Consider the following 6,225-nt stretch of genomic DNA (forward strand, 5'->3'; position numbering starts at 1 on the left):
AGAAAAACATCAAGAGAAGAAGGAATAAGAGAACTACAAAACAGACAGAGTTCATAAATAGGCAACAGTATGTCTGTACCTATCAATAATCACTTTAAATATAAATAAATCAAAATTATCAGTCAAAAAAGATATAGAGTGGCTAAATGAATCTATAAAAGCCTCACTTTAGATTTAAGGACAGAGGGTGAAAATTAAGGGATGGGAAAAGGTATTTCATGCAAATGATAATCAAAAGAGCAGAGGAACTATACTTACATCCAACAGAACAGACTTTAAGTCAAAAACTCACTAGATAGATAAACAAGTTTATACTATATAGCACAGGGAACTGTATTCGGTATCTTTTCAGCTTATGGAGAAAAAAGAATGAAAATGAATATACATATATTCATGTATAACTGAAGCATTGTGCTGTACACCAGAAATTGACACAACATTGTAAACTGACTCTATTTCAATTTTTTAAAAAGTTAAAAAAAATTCACTAGAGGCAAAGTTTATTATATAATGATAAAGGAGTAAATTCAAAAGGAAGATATAACAATTATAAAGATATATGCACCCATCAATGAGGCACTTAAATATATAAAGCAAAGTATACATAGACCTGAAGAGAGAAACTGACAGCACCTTTGTCCAAAAATATTTCATGACACTTTCAGGAAAAAAAAAAGTATAGAATGTACTTATCTCAACACAATAAAGGCCATATGTGCAAAACCCACAGCTAACATCATACTCATTGGTGAAAAAAATTTTTTTCCTCTATAATCTATAACAACACCTGTTGAGATGGCTTTTATATATATATATATATATATATAAAAGATAAGAGTTGGTGAGGATGGATATGGAGAAACTGGAATCTTTGTTGTATACTTTAGGTGGGAATGTAAAATGGTATAGCCGATATGGAAAATAGTGAAGCTTTCTCAAAATATTAGAAATAGAAATACCATAAGATCCAGCAATCTCACTTCTGGGTATATACCCAAAGGAAATAAAATCATCTTAGAGAGCTATCTGTATGTCCACATTCACTGCAACCTTATTCACAGCAGCCAAGAAACGAAAATAATTCAAATGTCCAGCAAATAAATGGACATGGAAATTGTGGTATATACATACAATGGAATTATTATTCTGCTTTAAAAAAGGAAATCCTACTCTTTGCAACAACCTAGAAGACATGGTAAGTGAAATAAGTCAGTCACAGAAGGACAAATACTGTGTGATTTCTCTTATATGAGAAATTGAAAATAGTCAAACGTAGAGTAGACAATATAATGGTGGTTACCAAGAGATGGAGGGAGACATGGGGAGTTGTTGTTTAATGGGTATCAAGTCAGTTATACAAGATGTGTAAGTTCCAGAGATTCACTGTAAAACATTGTGCTGATAGTTAATAATAAAGTAGTGTGCATTTAAAAATTTGTTAAGAGGGTGAATCTCATGTTAAGCATCCTTACCACAAAAACAAAAGGGACACATGGAAACTTTTGGAGGTGACGGATATGTTTATTATCTTGATTGTGGTGATGGTATATACACGCATCCAAACTCACAAAATGGTATACTTTAATTATGTGTACCAATTCTTACTTCAATAGCTGAGGAAAAAATTTTGCTCCATAACACGGAAATGACTCAAGCCTATATCTAATTCTCCAGTTGCAGTATTAGCCCTTATCTCTTCTTACAGTACTTAATGCCTTATGAAATTCTACCTCATGTGGTTTTAAATGCACGTTTTATTTCCTTACACATTTGTGACCTCCTTAAAGGCAGTGACAGTATCCTGCTGTGTTGGAGGGACCCCAATTCCACCCACAGGTTTGATGATTCACTAGGAAGACTCACAGGGCTCAGCATACTGTACTCATGGCTATAATTTACTACACCAAAAGGACCTGAAGCAAAACCAGCAAAGGGGAAAAGCAGGTGGGGGAAGTCCTGGGGAAACCTGGTACACGCTTCTAAGAGTCCTCTGTCCAGAGTCACACAGGACCTGTTTAATTCCCCCAGCAACAAGTTGTGACAATGCGTGTGAAATGTTGCACCAAGAAAGCTCATTAGACTTAGTGCCTGGGGCTTTTATTGGGAGCTAATCATGTAGGAACTCTTTACCTGTATGCCCCCGAATTCCACACTCTCAGAAAGCAAGCAGGTGTTCAGTATTAAACCACATCATTTGTGCAAATAGTTTAGGCCTAGTGAGTCACTCTTACCAGTTCTGGAAATACTGGGAAGCCTCCCCAAATCCAAATTCCCAAATGCCAGCCAAGGGCCAACATTGTAAACAGGACTTCCAAAAGATGTAGTCAGGCCTGCTATGCCAACATTTTTCTGTCCACTTAGTCATTGTTAGAACCCACTGGTGCTCAAGTATCTGCTGAATTCCATTTTCAACTTTAGGCTATTGCTAAAATGAGACAATGGGAATCAAAGAAATAAAATTTCATACATACAAAGAACTATGTTTACATCTTTTTTTAACTTTTTTTATTGAGTTATAGTCATTTTACAATGTGTCAAATTCCAGTGTAGAGCACAATTTTTCAGTTATACATGAACATACATATATTCATTGTCATATTTTTTTTTGCTGTGAGCTACTGTAAGATCTTGTAAATATTTCCCTGTGCTATACAGTATAATCTTGTTTATCAATTCTACATTTTTAAATTCCAGTCTGTCCCTTCCCACTCCCCACTCCCTTGGCAACCACAAGTTTGTACTCTGTGTCTATGAGTCTGTTTCTGTTTTGTATTTATGGTTTTTTTTTTTTTTTTTTTTTTAGATTCCACATATGAGCGGTATCATATGGTATTTTTCTTTCTCTTTTTGGCTTACTTCACTTAGAATGACATTCTCCAGGAAAATCCATGTTGCTGCAAATGGCATTATGTTGTTGGTTTTTATGGCTGAATAGTATTCCATTGTATAAATATACCACATCTTCTTCTTCCTGTTTGTTTACATCTTAAAATTGTCTGCATGTGTTTTTAAAAACTGTCTTGACACTTAATGTGACTGATGTTTTTTTCCCCCCTATATTACTTAAGCTTGGACAAACCAATTTCACAATAACAGCTAGTTAACCACTGTAAGAAATACAGAAGTAAACAAAATATAGTTGGGTTAAATCACCACCACAGAGGTAATGGCCCAGGTATGACTTCTATTTTTAACATCTCTTTGGGATCTGACTTAAGGTATTTAAATTAGCCTATATCACATTCCTCTGTAGTGATAAAAATACTCTAAACATATCACATGTTATAGTCAGTATCAGACTGCTAAGTTCATTCAGACTAGTGACAAATCTATTATGTCAATAATAAAAACTTTGACTTGACAACTCTGCTGGTAGAATCCAGGCCTGGTGATGCTAACGGATGTTTTGGTAAAAGCCTGGAGTGGGCTGATGTCAGCCCCCATGCTTCATCACAGAGATGCCAGAATAACTTTCATTGTGGTACCCCATGGCCCTAAAATGATGCTCAAGATAAGAGGCCTGTCTTGAGAACAGAAGAAAGTGGCTTGACAGCCAACACAATCCCCTTTACCATTTTTTTGTTGTTGTTGTTCTGGAAGCTGCAAACTATGAAATCCTACCTAGGTTACTTCTTCAATAGACTCTATCCTGTACTTTGAAGAACTCACATAGGCTGTAAGGAAACCATTCATGCTCTTTGATGTTAATTCTTCCATGTGTTCAGGAACATAATCTATGAAATCTATTTACCTTCACAGCTCCTGACTATGATGGGAATGATGGGGTGAGCCAGTCACTGGAGGGGGGCCAAGATGAGGGGGAGCCTTAGTATCTGGGCTGAGGTTTAAACTGGTTCTACAGGGCAGAGGTCCATAAGATAGGCTGTGCAGATGGACTCTAAGTCTCTCAGAAGCACCTGAAATTATGAGTACTACTCTAGGTGGGAGCATTTTCCTGGGGAGACAATCCATAGCTTTCTTCACCTTTTTAAAGGTGACTGTGACCCAGATTGTTTGTAAAAACTCAGGCCAAGTGTATAAGGAAACTTAAGCCAAAAGAAGGCTGCATATTGTCAGTGTTGTCCAAACCAGTGTGACCACAAGGATCGCCTGAGGTACTTGTTAAATTGCTTGTAATTCTCTCCTCCAGGAAATTAACATTGAATCCTTTAAAAAATCTTAATACACATTATGATTCATTGCTTGTATTTCAAAAAGTAAATTAGAACAAGGTAACAGTTACCCACCAGCATAGCATGTCAGAAATTATGAACATGTTCTGTAACATGCCCATCCTTCAGATTCTGGGGAGATACACCCATTGCTGCTCCTTTGTTGGGCAAATCCAGAATATATTCCACATATTAAGTAAATCAAAATTCTAAAAAATCAGTGTTTTTCAGATGTCATGAAAAACAGTAAATCAGAAGTTGACGGCTCTGTAACATTGCTGCCCAAATAATCTTGTCTGAATCCTAATCCTCAGTTAAACGTCTCGTATAGATTTTTCTGAATTCAATCTCAGCAGCACCACCTACTGATAATTTAAATTCAATACTTTATGTAAATTCTTAGCAATGGTGAATATCAAACAAATAACTGGAAAACACCTAGAATAGGTTTGGCTTTTCACAAGATACGTACTGAGGAAAAAATATGATAGAGGGAAAATTTAGTATTTTTCCAAGTGGTGAATCAAATTGCATTAAATGGTAATGCATGCTTTAATCATGCTATAGATGGAATGCTTATCTCCCAGCAAGACCCACATTGAAATTCTAACCCCCAGTGTGATGGTGTCTGGAGGTGGAGTCTTTGGGAGGTGTTTAGGTCATGAGGGCAGAGCTCTCATGAATGGGATTAGCACCCTTATAAGAGACCCCAAGGAGCAGCCTACCTCCTTCCTTCTGCCATTTGAGGTTACAGTGAGAAGACAGCTATGACCCAGGAAGCAGGCCCTCACAAACTGAATCTGCCAGCAAGTTGACCTTGGACTTCCCAGCTTCTAGAACTGTGAGAAATAAACTTGTTATTTATAAGTCACCCAGAATGTGGTATTCTGTTATAGCACCTTAATGGACTAAGACAAATCCAGATATGTTTCTAGCAGGATGGCCATCCTGCATTTGTCCCCCTACTGCAAGATATAATTGCCATCATTCTGTATTCCAGTTGGGTTCAGCCAACGAGAGGACTGGCAGGAGATCAGAGGGCAGCAGGAGACACCAGGGTACTCACTGTCCTTGTCCATCTGTCCCGCCCACTGTGCCAGTCTAGCTCTCACTGGGGTCCATGCGTTGCTGTGGACACTCGTCCCTTTTGAGTTAGGGGTCGTGACAGTAGAGGATGCCTCAGCATCCTTTGTCCCCTTCGTCTTCAGTAAGTAGTTCTTTACAAAAGCCTGTTCAGTTGACCTCCGGAGTGTAACTCGACTTTCTGGCAGGCCGCTGACAGACACACAGAGCTCTCTGCAAAATTATCTTGCAGGCTGTGAAACTGAATTTCTCATTCACTCAACACTTAAGTAAATACAACGGAAAAAATATTCTTCTAGGTGCAATACAATACAAAGATGAAAGATTCCATTAGTATCCTCAAGATGCTCATAGTAACATACATACAGGGGATTTGGGTTGACTAAAAACTTTTTAGGTAATTGATTCAATATAACTACTTCAATTTCTATATGTAATTTTATTAATCTTAGGTATCAAATAAGTAGGCCATTTGGCCATCATGTCTCCATAGTTCCCTGAAAGAGTCTCACCCGGTTTACCACCAGATTAGAACGGGGCAGTTTAAGCCTAAGTCTTAAATAAGACGCTAGAAACCTGGCACCAATTACTTGAAAATGTGTTTTTACATTCTAATGAGGTATTCTTACAAATGTTTATCTTGGAGTCCTTCCGTGGGATACACACACATACACACAGAGTACAAAATTCTCCCTTAGTGTGAAGAATTTGGAGAGCAGAGACCTGCCTCATTCTCCGAGGTTCCAGAGTTCCCACACGGTACACAGTGAACCAGTGTGTCAATGACAAGCTGATGGGTAAGAGGACAAACTTTACCTAGGTTTGAGCCTGAGCTATGTCACCATCTAACTGGATGACCTTGAGCAAATCACCGAACTCTCAAGGTTCCTCACCTCCAACATCGCCCTAGTTTAAATGAGTTATGTGAAAAGCACTTAAGAGTTCTCATGGAAGAACACCAGTGCTTATT

The 6,225-nt window shown here is 37.8% G+C and overlaps 1 protein-coding gene across 1 annotated transcript in view; it reads right to left on the minus strand.

The window, feature by feature from the left end:
• The window catches only part of TMEM236 (transmembrane protein 236), a 51,764-nt gene extending 46,807 nt beyond the window's left edge, over positions 1 to 4,957 (minus strand). Inside the window, exon 1 of the transcript XR_004317449.1 lies at positions 4,898 to 4,957. The gene's annotated coding sequence lies outside the window, so the exon portion shown is untranslated. The remainder of the gene's footprint in view (positions 1 to 4,897) is intronic.
• Positions 4,958 to 6,225: the final 1,268 nt, after the last annotated feature.

Source organism: Camelus ferus, chromosome 35 (genome assembly GCF_009834535.1).
Source record: "Camelus ferus isolate YT-003-E chromosome 35, BCGSAC_Cfer_1.0, whole genome shotgun sequence".
Classification (NCBI taxonomy): Eukaryota; Metazoa; Chordata; class Mammalia; order Artiodactyla; family Camelidae; genus Camelus; species Camelus ferus.